Genomic DNA, 24,230 nt, shown 5'->3' on the forward strand with positions numbered 1-24,230 from the left:
AGCACTGGGCATGTGCAAAGGAAATAAGGCTTTATTAAATTTTTTCTGATACCATATAGTCACAGTTTTGATAATTCTCTGTTATCATATTGCTTATTTCTCCTTAATTTTCTGTCAGATACCTATAATTTCTTTTTGGTAGTGTGACAAAACCAAAAATAAATGAATTATTTTACCCTTTATATTTTTGCAATAAAGCACATTGAAATCAACCCATTTTCTAAAAAAGAAACACACAAAAAAAAAAAACAGAAAAATGTGTTTTGAACACCTTGTATGCATTAATGTGAAAATTTACAAACCTGTAAGTTGTTTTAAAAATGTAACAAAGGTAGCCTGTGCCTTCTGCTGGGGAAGATCATCAGTAGGTCTGCCCCTCTGAAGACCCCACAGTCTGAAGGCCTCCTAGGAGATCTGCTGCTGCCAGGGCCACAGGTCTCCTAAGAGACCTGCAACAATCCAGGGACACAGGAGGCAAGCTCCAGACAGACACCCAAGCCAGTTTAATACCAAAGATAACCAGCTGGTGAGAGGCAAGCACACGACCATAAGCAACAGAAGCCAATATACTTTGACACCATCAAAACCCAGTTCTTCCACCACAGCAAGACCTAAAAACCATAATGCTGACCTAAAATCTCATCTCATGAAGGTAATAGAGGCCTTTGAGGAGGATATAAATAACTCACTGACAGAAATACAGGAAAACACAGGTAAACAGGTAGAAGGCTTTAAAGAGGGAAGAAATAAATCCCTTAAAGAAATCACAAAGGAAAACAAAATCAAATAGGTGAAGGAATTGGACAAAGCAGTCCAAGACCTAAAAATGGAAGCAGAAACAATAAAGAAATCATAAATAGAGACAATCCTGGAAATGGAAAAACCTAGAAAAGAGGTCAGGAGCTACAGATGCATGCATCAACAACAGAATACAAGAGATAGAAGAGAGACTCTCAGGCATAGAAGATACCTTAAAAGATATTGACACAATAGTCAAAGAAAATAGAAAGCATAAAAACCTCCTAACCCAAAGCATTCAGGAAATCCACTACACAATGAAAAGACCAAACCTAAGAAGAATAGGAATTGAAGAGAGTGAAGATTCCCAGCTTAAAGGACCAGAAAATGTCTTAACAAAATCATAGAAGAAAACTTCTCTAACCTACAGAAAGAGATGGCAATAATTGTACAAGAAGCCTACAGAACACCAAATAGATTGGACCAGAAAAGAAAATCCTCTCATCACATAATCAAAACACTAAATGCACAGAACAAAAAAAGTATATTAAAAGCAGTAAGGGAAAAGGCCAAGTCACCCGACGCAATAATAGTGGGAGGCTTCAACACCCTACTCAGACCTATCAGACCTATCAGAATTACACCAGACTTCTCAACAGAGACACTAAGAAGAGCCTGGACAGAGGTCATGCAGACCCCAAAAGTCCACAGATGCCAGCCCAGGTTACTATACCCTGCCAAACTCTCAATCATCATAGATGGAGAAACCCAAATATCCCATGACAAGACCAAATTTAATTATATCTATCTACAAATCCAGTCCTACTGAGAATTCTAGAAGAAAAACTCCAACACAAGGAGGGTATCTACACCAAAGAAAAAACAAGAAATTAATCATCTCACAACAAAACCAAAAGTCACATATACATAATGCCACCTATAACAACAAACATAATAGGAACTAATAATCATCTACCTTTAATATCTCTCAATATCAATGAACTCAATTTCCCAATAAAAAGATATAAGCTAACAGACTGGAAATGCAAGCAGAATCTAGCATACAAGAAACACACCTCAATGACAAAGACAGACACTATCTCATAGTAAAAGGCTAGAAAAAAAGTCTCCCAAGCAAATGGTCCCAAGAAACAAGTGGGAGTTGCCATTCTAACATCCAATAAAATAGACTTTCAACCAAAAGTTATTAAGTGAGAGGGAGAAGGACACTTCATATTTGTAAAAGAGATGCCACCAAGAGAAAGTTTCAATTCTGGACATCTATGCCCCAAATGCAAGGACACTTGTATTTGTAAAAGAAACATTGCTAAAGCTTAAATCACACATTGAACCCCACACAATAATAGTGAGAGACTTCAACACCCCACTTTCACCAATAGACAGATCATTGAAATAGACACTAAACAAATACACAGTGAAACTAATAGAGGTTATGAACCAAATGGATTTAACAGATATATACTAAATATTTCACCCTAAAACAAAAGAATATGCCTTCTTCTCAGCACCCCATGGTACATTCTCCAAAATAAAATTGAAATAATCCCATGCATCCTATCAGATCAATACCAACTAAGGCTTGACTTCAATAACAACAAAACCAACAGAAAACCCACATACTATGGAAACTGAACAACACTATACTCAATGATAACTTGGTCAGGGAAGAAATAAGGAAAAAAATTAAAGACTTCCTGGAATTCAAAGAAAATGAGGACACAGTATACCCAAACTATGGAACACAAATGAAAGCTGTGTTAAGAGGAAAATTCATAGTGCTAAGTGCCCTATTAAAGAGATTGGAGAGATACTGCAATAGCAACTTAATAGCACATCTGAAAGCCTTAGAACAAAAAGAAGCAAACATATCCAAAGAGGAGTAGATTGCAAGAAATAATCAAACTCAGGGCCCAAATGAACTAAATAGAAACAAAGAGACCGGTACAAAGAATCAACAAAACCAAAAGCTAGTTCTTTGAGAAACTCAACAAGATAGATAAACTCTTAGCCAAACTACCTAAAGGGCACAGACATAGTATCCAAATAAACAAAATCAGACATAAAAAGGGAGACATAACAACAAAAACTGAGGAAATTTAAAAAAGAAACCATCAGATTCTACTACAAAAGCCTATACTCAACAAAACTGGAAAATCTAGATGAAATGGATGATTTTCTAGACAGATACCAGGTACCAAAGTTAAATCAAAATCAAACAAACCATCTTAACAGTCCCATATCCCCTAAGGAAATAGAAGAAGTCATTAAAAACTCCCAACCAAAAAAGCCCAGGCCCATATAGCTTTACTGTGGGATTCTACCAGACCTTCAAAGAAGAGTTAATAACAAAACTCTTCAAACTATTCTATAAAATAAAAACAGAAGGAACAATACCTAATTCATTCTATGAAGCCATAGTTATTCTGATACCTAAACCAAGCAAAGACCCAGCAAAGAGAGCTTGAGACTAATTTTGTTAATGAATATTGATGCAAAAATACTCAATAAAATTCTCAAAAATTGTATCCAAGATCACAAGTGGGTGAAGGTGGGGGGAAGAATTTGTGGGGGGGAGGGGAACTTGATCTGGTATTGGGTACAGGAAAAGGACTGAAGGCCTGAGGACCATCAGAAAGAATGGAAACAGGCAACCTTAGGAAATAGGAGGTTGGTGGGGGGGAGGGCGCTTTAGAATGTACCAGAGATCTTGGAGGTAAGAGTCTCTCAGGAATCAAAGGGAAGGATCTTAGATGAAATGCCTGACAGTAGGGAAAGGGAACTTATAGAGCCCACCTCCAGCAGGAAGACAGGGCATCAAGTAAGGGATGGGGTTGCCATCCCACAGTCACATCTCTGACCCATAATTGTTCCTATCTGAAAGAATTACAGGGATGGAAATGAAGAGAATCCAGTGACAGGCCCAAAGTGGGACCCAGCTCAAGGGGAGGTCCCAAGGTCTGACACTATTACTGAGGCTATGGAGCGCTCACAAAAAAGGACCTAGCACGACTGCCCTCAGAAAGGTCCAACAAGCAGCTGAAAGAGTCAAATGCAATTATTTTTACCCAACCAATGGACCCCTGTTGTGGAATTAGGGAAGGATGAAAGAAGCTGAGGAGAAAGGCGATCCTGTAGGAGGACCAGCAGTCTCAATTAATCTGGACCCCTGAGATCTCTCAAACACTGGACCACCAAACAGCATACACGAGCTGATATGAGGCCCCAACACACATACAGTAGAGGACTGCTGGGTCTGTGTTCATTCAGAGATGATGCACCTAACCCTCAAGAGACTGGAGGCCTCAGGGAGTTTAAAGGTCAAGTGGGGTGGGGGGTGGGGGCATTCATGTGGAGACAGGGGTGGGGTGGGGAGGAGGTGTGGGATGTGGAGCAGAGAGTGAATAGGGGGGTGGTGGGGAATGGAATATGGAGTGTAAAAAATAAGTTAATTTAATAATAATAATAATAAAAATCATTCACCATGATCAAGTAGGCTTCATCCTAGGGATGCAAGATTGGTTCAGTGTACAAAAATCCATTAACACAATCTACTATATAAAGAAGCTCAAAGGAAAAAAATAACATGATCATCCCATTAGATGTTGACAAAGCATTTGACAAAATCTAATACCCCTTCATGTTAAAAGTATTGGAGAGTTCAGGAATTCAAGGCCCATACCTAAACATAATAAAAGTAATATAAAGCAACCAACAGCCAATATCAAATTAAATGGAGAGATATAAGCAATCCTACTCAAATTAGGGACAAGACAAGGCTGCCAACTCTCCCCATATCTTTTCAATATAGTACTGGAATTTCTACCTAGAGCAATAAGACAACAAAAGGAGATCAAGGGGATATAAATTGGCCAAAAAGAAGTCAAGGTACCACTATTTGCAAATATTATGATAGTATACATAAGCAACCCCAAAAATTCTACCAGAGAACTTCTACAGCTGAAAAATAACTTCAGCAATGTGGCTGTATTCACTCAAAAAAATCAGTACCCTTCCTTTATATAAATGATAAATGGGCTGAGAAAGAAAATAGGGAAACAACACCCTACACAATAGTTACAAATAATATGAAATATCTTGTGGTGTAACTCTAACCAAACAACTGAAACATCTGTATGACAAGAACTTCAATGCTCTCAAGAAAAAAATCGAAGAAGACCTCAGAAAAGCAGAGATCTCTCATGCTCATGGATTGGTAGGATTAACATGGCCATCCCACAAAAAGCAATCTACAGATTCAATGCAATCTCCATCAAAATTCCAACACAATTCTTCGGAGACGTGGAAAGAACAATTCTCAATTTCATATGGAAAACAAAACAAAAAACAAACAAACAAAGAAACTAAAACCCAGGATAGCAAAAACAATTTTTAAGAATAAAAGAACTTCTGGAGGAATCACCATCCCTGACCTCAAGGTGTACTCCAGAGCAATAGTGATAAAAAAAAATTCATGGTATTGGTACAGTGACAGACAGGTCAATCAATGGAATAGAACTGAAGACCTAGAAATAAACCCACATACTTATGGTCACTTGATCTTTGACAAAGAAGCCAAAAATATACAATGGAAAAAAGAAAGCATTTTTAATAAATGGTGGTGGATTCACTGATAAGTGGATATTAGCCCAGAAGCTCAGAATACCCAAAATACAATCAACAAACCACAAGAAACTCAAGAAGAAGGAAGACCAAAGTGTGGATACTTCAATCCTTCTTAGAAGGGTGAACAAAATACCCATGGAAGGAGTTGTAGAGACAAAGTATGGAGCAGAGACTGAAGGAAGGACAATCCAGAGACTGCTCCACCTGGGAATCCTTCCCATATTCAATCACCAAACCCAGACACTACTGTGGATGCCGGCAAATGCTAGCTGACAGGAGCCTGATATAGCTGTCTCCTGAGAGGCTCTGCCAGTGCCTGACTAATACAGAAGTAGAGGCTCACACCCATCCATTGAACTGAGTACAGGGTCCCCAATGAAGGAGCTAGAGAAAGGACCCAAGGAGCTGAACGGTTTGCAGCACCTTAGGATGAACAACAATATGAACTAACTAGTACCCTCAGAGCTCCCAGGGACTAAACCACCAACAAAAGAGTACACGTGGTGGGACTCATGGCTCCAGCTGCATATGTAGCAGAGGATGGCCGAATTGGTCATCAATGGGAGGAGAGGCCCTTGGCCCTGTGAAGGTTCTGTGCCCCAGTATAGGGGAATGCCAGGGCCAGGAAGCAGGAGAGGGTGGGTTGGTGAGCAGGGGAAGGGGGAAAGGAACAGGGTTTTTTTTTCGGAGGCTAAACCTGGAAAGGAGATATCATTTGAAATGTAAATAAAGCATCTAATAAAATATCTAATAAATATCTAATATCTAATAAATAATAAAAATATCTAGTCAAATATCTAATATCTAAAAATATCTAATATCTAATAAAAATGGTGCTGGTCTAACTAGCAGTCTGTATGTAAAAAAATGAAAATAGATTCATATTTGTTACCTTGCACAAAGCTCAAGTCCAAGTGGATCAAGGACCTCAACATAAAACCAGATACATTGAATCTAGTAGAAGAGAAAGTATGAAATAGCTTCAAACTCATTGGCATGGTGGGGGGCAGGGATTCCTAAACAGAACTCCAGTGGCTTAGGCTCTACGATTAAGAATTGATAAATGGGACTTCATGAAACTGGAAAGCTTCTGTAAGGCAAAAGACAACATCAATAAGACAAATTGACAACCTATAGACCTGGAAAAAATGTTCACTAATCCCACATCCAATAGTGGGCTAATATCTAAAATATTTAAAGAACTTAAAGAGCTAACTTCTAAAAAAACCCAACAACCTAATCAAAAAATGGGGTATAGAACTAAACAGAAAATTCACAACAGAGGAATCTCGAATGGCTGAGAAGCATCTAAAGAAATGTTCAAAGTCCTTAGTGATCAGAGAAATGCAAATCAAAACAACCCTGAGATTCTACCTTACACTAATCAGAATGGCTAAGATCAAAACCTCAGGTGACAGCACAAGTTGGTAAGGATATGGAGAAAGAGGAACATTCCTCCATTGCTGGTGGGATTGCAAACTGGTACAATCACTCTGGAAATCAATCTGGAGGTTCCTCAGAAAATTGGGAATAGATACCTGAAGACTTAGCAATACCACTCTTGGGAATATACTCAAAAGATTCCCCCACCAGGCCACACAGGCACGTGTTCCACTATGTTCATAGCAATCTTGTATGTGATTGCCAGAAGATGGAAACAACCTAGATGTCCCACGACAGAAGAATGGATTCAGAAAATGTGGTTCATTTACACAATGGAATACTACTCAGCTATTAAGAATGAGTACATTCTGAGTTTTGCAGGCAAATGGATGGAACTAGAAAATAACATCCTGAGTGAGGTAACTCAGACACAAAAGGACATGCTTGGTATGTATTCACTAATAAGTGGATACTAGCAAAAAAAAAAAAATACAGAATACCTAGGGTACAGTCCACAGAACTCAAGAAGGTTAACAAGCCAAAGGGTCCAAGTGAGGATACATCAATCCCACATGGAAGGGAGAAGAAAATAATCACAGGAGGCAGAGGGAGTAAGAGACCTGGGTGGAAGAGGAGAGGAAAAGGGGAATATGATCAGGAATGGGGTTGGGGAGACAGGAGTGAAGCCCAAAGGGCCAGCAGAATCGATGGAAATATGCAACCTCTGGGGAGTGGGAGGTGGGGGGGACCCTCTAGAAAATACCAGAGACCCGGGAGGTGAGAGATTCTCAGGACTCAAAGGGAGGGACCTTAGATGAAATGCCCAAGAGTGGGAAAAGGGAACTTGTAGAATCCCCCTCCAGTAGAAGGACAGGATATCAAGTGGAGAGAAGGGGTTGCCATCCCACAGTGACTCTGACCCAGAATTGTTCCTATCTAAAAGAACTGCAGGGACAAAAATGGAGAAGAGACTGAGGGAAAGGCAGGCCAATGACCAGTCCAACTTGGAATCCATCTCAAGGGGAGGCTCCAAGGCCTAACACTATTACTGATGCTATGGTGTGCTTACAGACAGGAGCCTAGCATGGAAGTCCTCTGAGTGACCCAACAAGCAGGTGACTGAGACAGAAACAGATACTTACACTCAACCATTGGGTTGAAGTCTGGGATGCCTGTGGTTCAATTAGGGAAAGGCTCGAAGAAGCTGAAGAAGCAGGGCAAACCCATGAGAAGACCAGCAGTCTCAATTAACCCGGATTCTTGAGATCTCTCAGACACTGAACCACCAACCAGGTGGCATACATGAACTGTTCTGAGACACCCCTCCCCCCTTACATATACAGCAGAGGACTGCCTGGTGTGGCCTCAGTGGGAGAAGCTCCTAACCCTTGAGAGACTTGAGGCCCCAGGGAGTAGGGCAGCCTGCTGGGGGAAGACATCCTTTTGGAGACAGGGGGGAAGAGGAATGGGGTAAGGAACTGGGGGGAGGGGACTGGGACAGGGGTAATAGCTAGATTGTAAAAAAAATTAAAGTAATAATAAAAATAAATAAAAAAAATAACAAGGGAAAAGCTTAGGCTCAAGCTAAATGACAACTCAATTCTATAGTGTGGGTATTAGTACAGATCAGTAATCCTGGCTAGCTCTGTGTATAAAAATGAAAGTGTTTGTTCCACCCACCTCAAGGGTTTGTTTTTCATCATTCCCTACATCAACTGTGCTAATCAATACTAATTTTCGCTTAGGGTTCAAACAGAATAAGACCAAGCCCAGAGACAAGCTGAGTTACTTAGGGTTCCATTCCCCTCACACCCTCACTAGTTCTCTTGTGATGAGAAGGAAGCACGTGCATATGGCATATGTATGCTTTGGACACAAGGCGCCACTTTCTCCGAGCCACTCAAGATAAGGCTGCAGCAGAATTCAGACTTGATGATTTTGACTGTCTTAGTTCCTGGATCAGGGGATTTTTGAGTCCTCAGACATGACTACTCTAAACCCTTTAAAATAGTTCCAAAACCTTATTACTGACTTCTGTCATCAGGATTTCTAGAGATCTTGTTCTGTCCCAGTGTGTTTGGCTCCTGCTGTCCTCATGGGGACATCTGCATAACAGATTTGCAGATATCATGAAGAGAAAGAAAGATTTTCTTTCTCTGTGGTTGAGAAGGTGAAGGTCCTGCTATGATACCATGAAAACCTTTCAGACTGTGAAGCCTCAATCAAGTGTTCTTCTACCCTCCAGCCCAACAGCCACACTGAAATCCTTAGTTTAGCTATTATGTATACTTTATATATACTTGCCAAAATGCTAAACGTCTCCTTGATATCTAATAAAAATCACTTTTTTTTAAAGCCCTTACTTAAAATTCCTATGAAGTTTTAAGAGAAAAAGTCAAATGAAGATTTGTGCTTCTCTCTCACTTCTGAGTCTAGGCACAGAAAGCCACAGTTCCAGTCTTTGTGGAGGGTGTTGTGTGCAGCTGGAGAGAGCAGCCTGGATGCCCATAACAGAAAGCCAGTAACACTTCATCATGGTACCACGCACCCGTGTCCTTATTGTGACACCTCTAGGTGACCACTTGTGCCATGATGGTACCCAAGATTTTCACTGCTTTATAGAAAATTGATTTTCTCTTTTTTTTTCGTGGCACTCACAAAAAACAAAGGAGCTCAGTTAGCAGATGAAACTGGGGCACAGATGGAATTAGATATTCCTGTAAACAGATCAATCATTCTCTATTTAGAAAACAAAAAAGACATCACAAAGAAAACAGCTGCTCTTACTCAGAAAGAAAATAGAAGCCGCGAATTCTGTGAAACTTGAATCAATAACTCCATCTTTGTAGTGTGACAAATTAATTTTTTAAAAAAATTGTTTTTTTCCTCTTTGTTTTGCTAAAGCATTTAAACAGTGTGTGTGTTGAAATATCCATATAAAGTCAGACAAGCCTTTGCCCTAAGAAAACAATAAAGTTATGTAAATCTCTGCTTTATTGATCAATTAAAACAGATTTGTCCTCTTGGTTAAGATCATTTGGGGAAGAAGATAGACATTTGATGGCCTGCATGCACCTCATCAAGGACTCACTAGCGGAACAGATGGCATCTCAGGATTGCTGAATTCCTCAGAATTAACCTATGAATAACATGAGTCCTGAATCTTAAGAAAGTGCTGGGCCCTGTGGGTGGCAGCCCCTGTGTGTGGCAGGCCCCATGCTGGCAGGGCCACCATAATTGGGCTTCACATTCCTCTTGCCTCCACACGTCACTTCTCGATTACTCACTGTTCTAGCAGTGCATTCTGGGCTGTGCCACTGGGATGAAAGCTCTCTTCCCTGGACCTCTTTCCAGTCTAGATTCCCATACATCTTTCCGCAGAGCTGCACAGTTGACTCACTGCCACCAGCCCTCCAAGGACAGCAGACATAGCTGTTCCTTCCTCCTCTTCCAGAACTTCCCCAACTCTTCTTTTCTGCACCCTGCCAGCCCCCCCCCCCGCCCTCCTTTTCCCCTTGCATTCCTTACAACAAGGGAATTTCCCAGTGTTTTAGCTTAAGCCCTCATTCCTTTTCACCTGAGGTGCTCTCTTTTAATCTGACACATTTGGTACCAACAGGAAGGTGTGTCTCCAGTCAGGCATTCAATTCATGTCTGTGAGATGAATACTCACCTGCATCCTTCTGACCACTGCTCCTACAACTGTTCTCAAGTGATTCTCAACACCACCTTCTAGAGAAGCTGAGACTGGCACAATTCCCAAGTGGCTGGTCAGATGCTAACCTAAGTCTGACTGACCCTAAACCCTAGTCTCCACGTGAAGTACTTCTAGAAGTCAGAGAATCAGTGGCCTGATGGGTAGAGAAAGGAGACACACAGAATGAAGCTGTAGCATACTATGAAAAGTACTCCAAGAGAAAATCAGAGACAAGGCTGTGGGCATAGAGGAGAGAGAGATTGATCCTGCCTCAAGAAATCTGATGGCGCCTCCTAGAGATGGCGGCGGCACTGGAGCTGTCTCTTGGGTTTCATGAATCTGCATCACTGAGAGAACTGGGAGCACATTCTACACAGCAGGCATGTAGCTGTAAAACAGAAATGGGCTCACTTAAACTGTAAAGTATGATGAGGTTAGATGTCGAGGAGGACAAAAAGAGCTATAGAGATGGGGACCCAATCTGGAAGCCAGCCCTGGAGCCAGCCAACAGGAGTCTTTCAGCAAGCAAGGAAGGACAGGTTAGAACTAAACTTTAGAATAGTAATTCCAAGGCTAGCACATTCCAGAACCCAAAGCCATTTTGAGGAAACATTTTTGGTTTTTTCATTTTTATTTTTTTAAGAGCTTTATTTATGTTTATTATCCAGAATATTTTTTATTGGATATTTTCTTTATTTACATTTCAAATGTTATCCCCTTTTCCAGTTATCCCCCCCAACCCTATCCCATCCCCTCCCCCTTCTTCTATGAGGGTGTTCCCCCACCACCCACATACCCCTGCCTCCCCACCCTCTTATTCCCCTACACTAGGGCATCAAGCCTTCACAGGACCAAGGGCCTCTTCTCCCATTGATAATGACCAACAAGTCCATCCTCTGCTACATATGCTACTGAAGCTATGGGGTCCATCCATGTGTACTCCTTGGTTAGTGGTTAAATCCCTGGGAGCTTAAATCCCTGGGAGCTTTGGGAGGTCTGCTTGGTTGATATTGTTGATCTTCCTATGGGGCTGCAAACCCCTTCAATTCCTTCAGTCCTTTCTCTAACTCCTCCATTGGGGACCCTGTGCTCAGTCCAATAGTTGGCTTTCAGCATCTGCCTCTGGGTTTGTCAGGCTCTGTCAGAGCCTCTCAGGAGACAGCTATATCAGACTCCTGTCAGCATGCACTTCTTGGCATCCACAATAATGTCTGGGTTTGGTGACTGTATATGGGATGGATCTCCAGGTGGGGCAGACTCTGGATGGCTTTTCCTTCACTCATAACTTTAGGGGTTATGAGACTGTTTAGATGGCTTATCTGATCCTGATTTTTTTTTAAAGATTTATTTATTTATTTTATGTGTATGAGTACACTGTAGCTGTACAGATGGCTGTGAGCCATCATGTGGCTGCTGGGAATTGAACTCAGGATGGCCCTGCTCGCTCTGACCTGGCTTGCTCTGGCCCTGCTTAATATACTGTAGTTGTCTTCAGACGCACCAGAAGAGAGCATCAGATCTCATTACAGGTGGTTGTGAGCCACCATGTGGTTGCTGGGATCTGAACTCAGGACCTCCGGAAGAGCAGTCAGTGCTCTTACCTGCTGAGCCATCTCACCAGCCCCTATCTGATCCTGATTTAACTTTGGTATTTGGTATATGTCTAGAAAATTGTCCATTTCATCCAGATTTTTTTTGAATATAGGCTTTTGTGGTAGCATCTGATGATTTTTTATAATTTCTTCAGTTTCTATTGTTATGTCTCCCTTTTCATTTCTGATTTTGTTAATTTGGATACTGTCTCTGTGCCCTCTGTTTAGTCTGGCTAAGGGTTTATCTATCTTGTTGAGTTTCTCAAAGAACCAGCTCCTGGTTTTGTTGATTCTTTGTATAGTTCTTTTTGTTTCTACTTGATTGATTTCAGCCCAGAGTTTGATTATTTTCTGTTGTCTACTCCTCTTGGGTGAATTTGCTTCTTTTTGTTCTAGAGCTTCCAGGTGTGCTGTTAAGCTGCTAGTGTATGCTCTCTCCAGTTTCTTTTTGGAGGAATTCAGAGTTGAATTTTCCTCTTAGAACTTCATTCATTGTGTCCCATAAGTGTGTGTATGTTATGCCTTCATTTTCATTAAATTCTAAAAAGTCTTTATTTTTTTTCTTTCTTTCTTCCCTGACCAAGTTATCATTGAGTAGAGCGTTGTTCAGCTTCCATGTGTATGTGGGCTTTCTATTGTTTTTTGTTGTTATTTAAGACCAGCCTTAGTCTGTGGTGATCTGTTAGGATGCATGGGATTATTTCAATCTTTTTGTATCTGTTGAGGCCTGTTTTGTGACCAATTATATGGTCAGTTTTGGAGAAGGTACCATGAGGTGCTGCGAAGAAGGTACATTCTTTTGTTTTAGAATGAAATGTTCTATAGATATCTGTTAAATCCATTTGGTCCATAACTTCTGTTAGTTTCAATGTGTCCCTGTTTAGTTTCTGTTTCCATGATCTGTCCATTGCTGAAAGTGGGGTTTTGAAATCTCCCACTATTATTGTGTGAGGCGCAATGTGTGATTTGAGCCTTAGTAAAGTTCTCTTTTATGGATGTGGTTGCCCTTGAATTTGGAGCAGAGATGTTTAGAATTGAGAGTTCATCTTGGTAAATTTTTCCTTTGATGAGTATGAAGTGTCCTTCCTTATCCTTTTTGATAACTTTTGGTTGAAAGTTACTTTTATTTGATATTAGAATGGCTATTCCATCTTGTTTCTTGGGACCATTTGCTTGGAGAATTGTTTTCCAGTCCTTTACTCTGAGGTAGTGTCTTTGTTTGACACTGAGGTGTATTTCCTGTATGCAGCAAAATGTTGGGTCCTGTTTACATATCCAGTCTGTTATTCTATGAGGTTTTTTTTGGGGGGCGGGAATTGAGTCCATTGATGTTAAGAGATGTTAAGGAGTCATGATTGTTGCTTTCTGTTATTTTTGACATTATTTTTATATTTATGTGGCTATCTTCATTTGGGTTTGTTGAAAGAAGATTACTTTTTTGCTTTTTCTAGGGTATAGTTCCTCTCCTTGTGTTGGAGTTTTCCATCTATTATCCTTTGTAGGGCTGGATTTGTGGAAAGATCTTGTGTAAATTTGGTTTCGCATGGAATATCTTGGTTTCTACTTCTATGGTAATTGAGAGTTTTGCTTGGTGTAGTAGCCTGGGCTGGCATTTGTGTTCTCTTAGGGTCTATATGACGTCTACTCAGGATCTTCTAGCTTTCATAGTCTCCAGTGAGAAGTCTGGTGTAAATCTGATAGGTCTGCCTTTATATGTCACTTGACCTTTTCCCCTTACTGTTTTTAATATTCTTTCTTTCTTTTGTGCATTTGGTGTTTTGACTATTATGTGACGAGAGGAATTTCTTTTCTGGTCCAGTCTATTTGGAGCTCTGTAGACTTCTTGTATGTTCATGGGCATCTCTTTCTTTAGGTTAGGGAAGTTTTCTTCTATAATTTTGTTGAAGATATTTACTGGCCCTTTAAGTTGGGAATCTTCACTCTCCTCTATACCTATTATCCTTAGGTTTGGTCTTCTTATTGTGTCCTGGATTTCCTGGATATTTTCGGTTAGGAGCTTTTTGCTTTTGCATTTTCTTTGACTGTTGTGTCAATGTTTTCTATGGTATCTTCTGCCCCTGAGATTCTCTCTTCTATCTCTTGTATTCTTTTGGTGACTCCTGATCTCTTTCCTAGGTTTTCCATATCCAGTGTTGTCCCCCTTTGTGATTTATTACTTTTATTTCCATTTTTAGATCCTGGATGGTTTTGTTTAATTCCTTCACCTGTTTGGTTGTGTTTTCTTGTAATCATTTAATGGATTTTTGTGTTTCCTCTTTAAGCACTTCAAGCTGTTTACCTGTGTTCTCCTGTATTTCTTTAAGGGAGCTATTTATGTCCTTCTTAAAGTCTTCTATCACCATCATGAGATGTGATTGTAAATCAAAGTCTTGCTTTTCCAGTGTGTTGGGGTAGTCAGGACTTGCTGTGGTGGGTTCTAATGATGCCAAGTAGCCTTGGTTTCTGTTGCTTATGTTCTTGACCTTGCCTCTCACCATCTGATTATCTGTGGTGTTAGCTGGTCTTGCTGTCTCTGACTGCGGCTTGTCCTCCCTGTAAGCCTGTGTGTTAACACTCCTAGGAGAGAAGTACAGTGTCAGTTCTGGGGTGCAGACAGGAAACTGGAAGGATCCTATCCCTGGCTGTTTCTTGGTTCCTGTGTCCTGATGGCTCAGGGCAGGTCCCTCTCGGGCCAGGAATTTGAGCAGAAGTGGTGGTCTTAACTGTGCTTACAGGCATGTCAGCACTCCTGGGAGATCCACTGTCTCCTGGTGGTATTTGGGTAAGGAGCACTGTGGCACAGGATCAGATCCAGGTGCAGATGGAACCTCAAGGAAACATTTTTAATGAGTTGGGTTTTCCCACTATTGTGAGCGTTGTCATTTCATTTGGTTAAGATGGCATCTGCCAGGTATCTGGCTCCTGTTAAATTTTGCCTGTTATTGGATTTTATATAAATTGAATTACACAGTATGTACTATTTTTCTTGTGGGAAACCCTGGTTAAACTTTACCAGGGAAATCGGGATTCCAATTATGGATTCTTCGTTGTATTTAGACACAGACTAGGAAGAAAACTTGAGGACGATTTAAGAGAGTTTGTGAGAAAACAATAGGGCAGGTGAACTGCAAATCCTGGCAGCTGCCTGGAGGAAGGGCTGGAGAAGAAGAGAAAGCTGGCATATTTAGCAATGGAGGTTGGCCAGCAGCTGGATGGCAGCATAGCAGCTGGATGGCAGCGTGGGAGGGATTCAGAGAATGAGGAGAAAGCCCTCAGTTTGTCAAGAAAACATGCTTAAGCTTTTGGCCAGTATCTGAAAGAATGGAAAGGAAAGAGTAAAGTGTTTTGAGTTAGAAAAACAGGCAGGCTTGGCAGTGCTGGCTGGGAGCGAGGCTGTGTAGGGGCTTCTGGGACCTCATTACATCATCCCTCCCATCTGCTTAACATGTCTTCATGAAAATAACTTTCCAGAGGGTTGGTCTCTGGCCAGATGATTGACAGGCCCAGCTGGGTGGAATGCTCTAATCTTTGGAGCAGATCAGAATGTTATGTCTCCACCCAGGGCCAGCACCGAACTCAAATTTTGTTTTGTTTTGTTTTGTTTTGTTTTGTTTGTCAGGAGGAAGTAGCTATCCTTATGGGCATCCCTGATAACTTCATATTTGTATATAGTATTTTAAATCCTAAGGAAGGTACAATTGTGATTTTTTTCCCTTTCCTGTGTTAGCAGGGAAATTGCACCTGGGGTCCAAAAAATGAGGGAGGGTCTATCTTAGATGGCCTCTGATCTGTGCAATGATATGTTATTGATCCCTTTCTCATTGATATTAGAATTATTTGTATATCACAATGTGTTGGTTAATAGTAGCGATCCATTCTGAGACATATATGCTTACGTGGTCTTTCTTGTTCCACAAACCTAGAGGACTAGTCTACTACACACTGAAGCCATATGGCACATACTGCTGCCTATGCAGTCTGTCTTTGACCCAAATGCTCATACGAGGCAAATGCTTTACCAGTGCCTCATGTCTCTACTCTTAGTGATGCCTTTTGATTATTAGACATTTGTGATTTAATGAAGACAGATTTATAAGACTTTTACTTTATGATTAGTATTTTCCATCTTGTGTAGATGTTATCCAGTAAAACAGTGCTGTTTGATCGAGCTGTCTGTGGCATGGGAATGTCCTCTCTCTGTACTCTCTGAAGTGGTATTCCACTGGCCACAGTTCACTGCTGGTTACTTGAAATATGCTTATTACAAATTAAATTTCAAGTTTTTCACAAGACAGGGTCTCAATGTATCCCAGGTTTGCCTGGAATTTACTAAGTAGCTGTGGTGGTTTGAATGAGAATGGGCCCCACAGGCTCACATTTATATATTTGAGTATTTGATTCCCAGTGCATTGTTTAGGAAGGTTTAGGAGGTGTGGCCTTGTTGGAGGAAGTGTGTCTTTGGGAGTGTGTTAGAAGTTCAAAAGCCTATTCTATTCTCAGTTCTCTCTCTCCCTCTCCCTCTCCTTTTCCCTCTCCCTTTCTCTCTCTCTCCCTCTTGCTTGTGAATCATATGTAAGCTCTCAGGCATTGCACCACTGTTTCCCTGCTATGATGGCTATGGACTCATCCTCTGAAATTGTAAACAAGCCCCTTATTAAATGATTTCTTTTATAATGTCATAGGGTCTCTTCTTGTCTCTAACTCCTAAGGTCTGGGACTGATGTATGCACACCACTATGCCCTGTGCATGAAGTGATGGGGATCAAACACAGGGACTTAAGCAGGATAGCACTCTTCAAACCCAACTATATCCTTAGATTATGGTGTCTTCCTCTGCTTTCCTCCTCCACCTTAACTTTTGAGGCATAGTCTCTTGCTGAATCAAGAGCTTGGCATTTGGGTTAGGTTTGCTGGCCAGAAAGCCTTCAGAATCTGCCTATCTCTGCCCCCTCATTCCAGTGCTGTAGTACATGTAGGCCAGGTTTGGCTTCTATGTGGAGTCCAAGGTCTGAACTAAACTCTTCAGGCTTGCACAGCAAGCATTTCACCCCCTGAGCTATCTCCCTACCCCTCATAAGTAATTTTGAACAAGAGCTTTTTCTGGGTTTAAGATTATTAAAAAGCAGACTTTCTAATTTGTCTCTGTTGTTGCTTTCTGTAAAGTTTTTAGGAATTTCTGTTTATTCTTTATATGCTGATGCAATATGTCTTTGTTTGGGTCTTAGCCATTGTTTTAGATCTTTCAGCATATAAAACTATGAGCTTCAGTTCTGGAAGGTTCTTTTGCATTGCTGTTGTGGTAAGGTCTTCCTTTTTATTCTCTGGGTTTGGAAATCTTTTTAAGACTTCCTGGATCAGTACTTAAAATCCTGTTTTAGTATCACTGTTAGCTATTTTCTTATATCTCTCTCAACTTTATCATCCAAACCTATTGAATCTTTATTTTTACTAACAAATTTTGTGTTTTGAAAAGCTCTTTAAAATGCATAGAATCTCTTTCTTTTGTAGCCATGTCTCTATATTACAATATTAGCTTTTATTCATCTGAAGATATTCATTACTTTCCCCATTTTGCTTTCTTCCCAATTCTATTATCTTGGCATTCTTTTCTTCTCCTACATATTTGCAGTGATCTTTAAGTTCATGACTTTTGTCCAATATTGGTAGCCCTTGGTGGTTTCTTCTTCCTCTTCCTCCTCTTCCTCCTCCTCTACCTCTTCCTTCCCCCCTCCTCTCCTTCCTCCTCCTCTTCCTCAAGAGCTGGACCCTCAAAATGTGAGCCTGGAGAAATGGCTCTGCAGTTAAGAACATTGGCTATTCTTTCTTTCTAGAGGACTCAGGTTTGATTTTCAGTAACTCCTTGGCAGCTCACAGCTGTCTGTAACTCCACTTCCAGAAGATCCAACACCCTTTTCTTGCCTCTGTGGGCACCAGGCAAGGATATGGTGCACAGACATACATGTGGGCAAAAGATTCAAACACACTAAATAAAATCAGATAAAATAAAAAAAGTAAAAATTAATGTAAGTTTTTAAAAGCTTATTAATGACCTGTGTGAGTGGTCTGGGCTTGACTATTAACTTTGTTGTTTGAGTTAAGATCATGTACCAACATTTTTTTTTAACTTTATATTGCATTTATTTTTATTTTATGTATATGCGTGTTTGCCTTCATGTGTGTCTATGTACCACATGCATGCAGTGCCCATGGCAGCCAGAAGAAAGTGTCATTTTCCCTGAGACTGTAGTTACAGATGGTTGTGCGCTGCAATGTGGATTCTACAAACTGAACCAGGTTTTCTGGAAACAGCAGTGTTCTTACCTGCTGAGCCGTCTCTCTAGCCGCTGTGTACAACCTTTTGATGAACATTTTCTCCTCTGATGGCCACCTTCCCCAGAGATGGCCTTTTCTTCACAGTACCTTAATGGACATGAAGTAGCCTGGCGGCTAGTCCTTGGTAAACTCCAGCTCCCATGTGATTCTCAGCCATTCAGTGTTCTGAGAGGAAACCTTCAACTTTCTGCATGGGTTTTGGAGGAGGAGTCTGTGCTGAACCAGCCAGTCCTTACGTATGCGTTCTGAGATCTCACATGTCCTCACATGTCCTCTCATGTCTGGCTGTGGGTTGCTTCCCTCTTCCTTACATCCTCACACCAGCTGGCTTTGACTTTGTGGGGCTTGCGAACAAGTTACCACTTGTCTTGTGGCTTCTTTTTCGTTGTTTTCTGTTTCTTTTTCACTTTCTTTTTTTGTTTTCTTTGTCTCCAGGGGTTTCTATGCTTTACAATGACTCTCTCATTTAGCTGTAGCAAGAAGCAGAGATGAAGACTTTAAAAGTTTTGCATGGAGTTTTGACTGTTACAGATAGCCTTTTGCATTTATAAAAGTCCTATTTGATTTCAATGTTCTGTGTTCTATGATCTAAATGATTTTTCCCAAAATAAGTGGTATCAACACTTTTGTCTTTCTGCTGATTTAAATAGACTTATAATCTTTCAAATTCCTGTATGTTCTTTAAGTCTTGTAGTGAGTGGGCTACTGGAATTCTCTTGTGTGTTGTGTCTCGTGGATGCATTCTAGCATTTGCCTTCATCTTGGCTAGTGCTACTGTTAGTAGGATGGGTCCCAACTACATCTCTACCAGCAGAGTTTGTCTTCGCTTTTGCTTGGTCAGAATGTGCCTTTCCCTGTAGTCCTATCCTGTCCTAGTCTGAACCTCTATATGTGTGGTTTCCACAATGTGTTATTTCTCATAGTGGCTTAGCTCTCTTCTATGTATCTCTCGAATCTCTATTAGAAGTAGCTCTCCCTTTTTACGATCTGTTGTTCTCTGTGACCTCCTGTCCCCAAGCTTCTTTCATTATATTATCAACTATCCTTTCACATAGTCATGTGCTTACTTGCCTTTCTTCTGTGTGAAGACTAAATCCTAGAAGGCAGGATCCGTGAGCGATACTTCACTCACTGTTAAATACCTACTAAAGTAGGTGTCAGTAAATATTTTCTAAGTGGATGTCACGTTGTGTCTTGTTGTAAGCTTTGTACAGTGGGTTGCAGATTGGTTGGGGAGACTTCTGTTTTGTTTAGTTTGGCTACATTCCAGAGCCTCCTTCATCTATCAGCAAGGCAAGGATACTCTACAAACATAAAATGTGAGGGCACAGATGGTTCACAGGCTCCCTTTAGAACTGTCAACAGGCTGAATTGCGAATTTGAAGATTTGTTAATAATTGGCTTTTATTTGTAATTTTTAGAGTGGGATAGCACCTTGTTCTGTAAAAGGGAACAGTAGTTCTGATGAGCTAACCAGAGCAGCTTCCTATAAAGGCGGATGATATAGGAGGGCAGAAGTAAGTAACAAGAAGTAGATCTACCAGTAATTTCAAAATGGCTCTCCTGGGATGAGGGTGTAGTTCCATGGTAAACCTTCCCTCCATCACGTGCAAGGACTTGGGTTCAACCCTCAGCATCACAAATAACTACCAATAACAAAAAGGTACTTTCTTTGTCCGCTCCCTCACTATGCTGATGTTGGTCAGCTGGAATTCCATGGATTTCAATCTGTTTAAAGATTCTATTTGGTTATGTCAAACACGACTGCATTCTGGTTTGGCTCTGTCTACTGGAGCCCTGAGCAGAATTTGTCCAAAGCAGTGACATTCAGGGAACAGTGTCCAACAGAACCTGACCAGGGCTCCTCCCTTCTCTCCCCTTTCCTTATACACAGTTCATAAGTGGATCATGGGAATGAAGCTGTAGCATCATGATGGGAGGTTGGCGTCCCACGCATGGTACTTCCTTGCTGGGGCTTACTCTTTGAGTAAGACAGCTTTCATCAGGGGATGCCTCTGTCCCATTTTTTACTGGTGAAGTGTTGTGACAGTGGAACAGCTGCTTGACAATTTGCTGATGTGTTTGAAAGTGCTCGCCTTAGAAGTGTAAGAAATGGCAAGTTATGTTGAGAAGACAATGATTACATGTCAAGTAAGCTTACTATCTGTAGTGGCTTTGACCAGTTTTCTTGTAGTTATCCTTAAATTGTTCTTGAGAGAATGCTGTTTAGAAGTTATTTTTTAATAGTTAAGATATTAAGTAATTCCAGTTTCAGGAGTATCTTATGATAATATTAGAACAAAGCGTCGTAGTATTAACCACTACAAGATAGTGAGAAAATATTATGTTTCATTCATTGTATTAAATTCAGAAATAGTATTTGCTGATGTTTATTAGTTTCTTACTATATGCTAGCCATCTTTCTAGAACTGTTATGCACGCCAACTCATTTAAATCTAAAAAAGTGTTGACTTAAAATTAACAAACTGTAATAAGTGAGCTATTGCATGAAGTGCAGGAGAGTTCAGAGTCTGTTCAAATGGAATGTAATTTAAAGTCATCCAAAATGTAAGGCCAACTGTTGCTACAATTTTTTTGTTTTTGAGCAAGTTTACCCTTCAGTTTCTGGCAATACCTATTAAAGGCAGATTCATTAGGTAATTTAATACAGTTTTTCCAGTGAAAAAAAGACAAAAAGGCTGAATTAAATGTAAACAAACCACAAAGCTTCAAACAGACTTCTGTTTATCTATGCACCAATGTCTAAATATGTATTCATATCTTTATTATCTATATCTAGGGGTTTATAAGAAGGCATTGCTGACCCATGTGGTTATGAGAGCCAGGAAACTTTATAATCTACAATCTGGAGAACCAGAGAAGTCTGTAATAGAGTTAGAAGTTAGAGAGCTGGAGGCCTCAAGGTGTCAACTATAGTCCTATATATCTCTAGGCCAGAGAATAAGGCTGAGAGTGGACAGAGGAGAGCCTGGTCCAGGCCGCTCAAACTCCACCTTTTTGTTCTAATCAGGCTCTCAAGGGATTGAGTGATGTCCACCCTACTGTGGAAGACATCTGCTTTACTCAGTTCACTGATTCAAATGCTAATTCCTTCTGCAAATACCTTCAGGTACACCCAGGCCTAATATAATGCTTATCTTGTTATCTGGGTATCCAGTGACCCAGTGAAGATGTAAAATTAGGCCCAGGGGATTGTAATTGTGGAACTTGGATAGGGTGTTTAGAGTTCTGGGGTTGGGAGAACCAAACAAAAATCTCTTGTAGAGAGTACTAATAGCATTTACTTTTTAGGTATTTCTACAAAACCTTTCAGATGCAGTGTTCAGCTGCAACCAGAGATGAGTAGGCATGTGCATAAACAAGCAAAAGGCTCTGTGTGTGTGTGTGTGTGTGTGTGTGTGTGTGTGTGTGTGTGTGTGTGTGTGAAAATCAACAGAGATGTGTAGGATGTGTTCTTTTAGTGACCCAGAAAAGGAAAGATAAAAGAAATGGGGTTAAGTTTGAAGACAAAATGTCTGAAAAACTGTTAGTGATAAACATCGGCTCTTAAGAAGCACAAAGAATTCCAACAAGGATAAATAACAAGAAATTCTCTTCTAGACTATAAAATACTGCACCTGTAGATAATCAGAGATAAAGAAAAGATAAGAAAAATCTGGCAGAGAAAAGTGCTGGAAGATTTGTTCACTTCACCGAGGGACAGGAAGATATGTTCACTTCACTGAGGTTCACTGAGGGACAGTTGCTGGAAGATATGTTCACTTCACTGAGGGACAGTTCACCGAGGGACAGTTCCGAAGCCAGCTTCTCCGCGGTGACAGTGCAAGGGTGGAAGGAGAAACAAAGCAGCTACCACACTGAAAAGACCTCAGGATTTCCTGCCAGGATCTTTCTGCAGCAGAGGTCAGTCAAAGGTGTCCAGTTAAGGCTGTCCAGTTAAGGCTAGCCATGCAGGTCAGTGAGCTTCGACTGCATTAATCAATAGTTACATCTTGGTGAGCTTAAAGGTGTAAATTTTAAAACATATGTAATAATAATAATTAGCATTCTAGTTCAGAGGACGTAAGGGACTAAATGAGTTAAAGCGTGGTAAGTTCCTTCTAAGAAGAGGGTAAAAATGTGGCTTAACATGAAGCTTCTACATATATGGTGAATGACTGGCACAAGAATTTACATACCAATTTATAGAACAAATGGATAATAAGCTTTTCATTTTTATAGAAGTTATACACTTTATCAACATCCCATTGAGGTTGGCTTGGTTTCAGAGCTTTAGTCCATTACTATCATGGAGGGAAGCATGGCAGCGTGCAGGCAGACATGGTGCTGGAAAAGGAGCTAAGTTGCTGAGAGATCTACATTCAGATTGACAGGCAATGGAAAGAGAAAATGAACCTCTAAGTCTTACTTGAGCTTCTGAAACGTCAGTCTCACTCCCTAACACACTTCCTCCAATAGGGCCACACCTACTACAACAAGGCTACACTCACTCCAACAAGGTCATACCCACTCCAACAAAGCCACACCACTCCAATAAGGCCTCACCCATGGCAACAAGGCCATACCTAATTCAACGAGGCTGCATTTCCTAATAGTGTCATTCCCTATGGGTCTAGAGGGTGGGGGGGGCAATTTTTTAATTGGATATTTTACTGTTTAGATTTCAAATGTTATCCCCTTTCCTGGTTTCCCCTCTACAAACCCCCTACCCCATCCCCCCTTACCCTGCTTCTATGAGGGTGCTCCCTCACCTACCCACACACTCCTACCTCACCACCCTAACATGCCTCTACACTGGGGCATCAAGCCTTCACAAGACCAAGGGCCTCCTCTCCCACTGATGCTAGATAAGGCCCCTTCAGCTCCTTCAGTCCTTCCCCTAACTCCTCCATTGGGGTCCCTGTGCTCAGTCTGATGGTTGGCTGCAATCATCCACATATGTGCTGGTCAGGATCTGTCAGAGTCTCTCAGGAGACAGCTGTATAAGACTCCTGTCAGCAAGCACTTCATGGCATCTACAACAATGTCTGGGTTTGGTGTCTGCATGTGGGATGGATCCCCAGGTGGGGAAATCTCTGGATGGCCTTTCCTTCAGTCTCTGTCCCATTCTTTGTCTTTGTATTTCCTTTAGACAGGAGCAATTCTGGGATAAAATTTTGGAGATGGGTGGGTGGTCCCATCCCTCAATGGGTTGGGGGTATGCCTAACCTCTGGATATGGTCTTGACAGGTTCTCCCTCCCCTTTGTGGGATATTTCAGCTAATGTCATCACCATGGGGTCCTGGAAGGTTCTTGCTTTCCAGGCATCTGGGACTTTCTGGTTGCTGTCTCCAGATCCCCATCCCCCATTGCTACTCACCTCTGTTCTATTTCCTGACCCTCTGTGCATCTTCTCCATTTCTACCCAAACCTGATTCTTCCCCTCTTTTCACCTCCTCCTCTTCTTTTCCTCCCAAGTCCCTCCCACTCTCTACTTCCCTTAATTATTTTGTTTCCCCTTCTAAGAAGGACTGAAGCATCCACACTTTGGTCTTCCTTCCTCTTGAGCTTCATGTGGTCCATGAGTTGTATTGTGGGTATTCTATGCTCTTTGCCTAATAGCTACTTACCATATGTGTTCTTTGGTGAATGAGTTACCTTACCCAGGATGATATTTTCTAGATCCATCCATTTGCCTGTGAATTTCATGAAGTCATTGTTTTTTGTTTGTTTGTTTTGTATTTAGTAGAGTTTAAAATCTTGGCTACTACTGTAGTACAAGCCCAAAATAAGAACATTTTTTAGACATTGGGTTTCATTGTAATAAGGCTGTATTTCAATGA

The 24,230-nt window shown here is 40.9% G+C and overlaps 1 protein-coding gene across 5 annotated transcripts in view; it reads left to right on the plus strand.

Annotated features, from left to right (window-relative positions):
* Eml6 (EMAP like 6) overlaps nucleotides 1-24,230 on the plus strand; it is a 289,180-nt gene that overhangs the window by 21,319 nt on the left and 243,631 nt on the right. The window contains exon 1 of one of the 5 annotated variants that reach the window (XM_031337173.1): nucleotides 22,264-22,311. The exons of the other annotated variants lie outside the window; for them this stretch is intronic. The gene's annotated coding sequence lies outside the window, so the exon portion shown is untranslated. Of the gene's footprint in view, nucleotides 1-22,263; nucleotides 22,312-24,230 lie in introns of those variants that run through there. 5 annotated transcript variants of the gene reach the window in all.

The sequence above is a fragment of the Mastomys coucha genome, unplaced genomic scaffold (assembly GCF_008632895.1).
Source record: "Mastomys coucha isolate ucsf_1 unplaced genomic scaffold, UCSF_Mcou_1 pScaffold22, whole genome shotgun sequence".
Lineage (NCBI taxonomy): Eukaryota > Metazoa > Chordata > Mammalia > Rodentia > Muridae > Mastomys > Mastomys coucha.